This window comes from Pteropus vampyrus, unplaced genomic scaffold (genome assembly GCF_000151845.1).
Source record: "Pteropus vampyrus isolate Shadow unplaced genomic scaffold, Pvam_2.0 Scaffold58, whole genome shotgun sequence".
In the NCBI taxonomy this organism is placed as follows: domain Eukaryota; kingdom Metazoa; phylum Chordata; class Mammalia; order Chiroptera; family Pteropodidae; genus Pteropus; species Pteropus vampyrus.
The window spans coordinates 8,205,759-8,206,193 of record NW_011888839.1 but is presented as its reverse complement, the minus strand read 5'-3'; positions in this window follow the sequence as shown (position 1 = coordinate 8,206,193).

Here is a 435-nt window from a genome sequence, read left to right as displayed (position 1 = left end):
TTGCTTATCCATTCAGCTACTCTATATCTTTTGATTGGAGTATTTAATCCATTTACATTTAAAGTGATTACTAATAGGTAAATAGTTACTTCCATTTTATTATTCGCATTTGTTTTTTCTGTTTTCTTTTTTACCCCTTCTCTTTTTACAGAATTCCCTTTAACATTTTGTGTAACACTTGGCTTGTTGGTGATGAATTCCTTAAGCTTTTCCCTGTCTGGGAAGCTCTTTATCTCACCTTCCATTTAATCGAAAGCCTTGCTGAGTAGAGTATTTGTGGTTGTAGATTCTTGTTTTTCATATCTTTGAATATTTCTTGCCAGTCCCTTCTGGCCTGCAAAGTTTCCATTGAAAAGTCAGCAGACATTCTTATGGGGATACTCTTGTAAATAAATGAGCTGCCTTTTTCTTGCTGCTTTTAAGATTCTTTGCCTT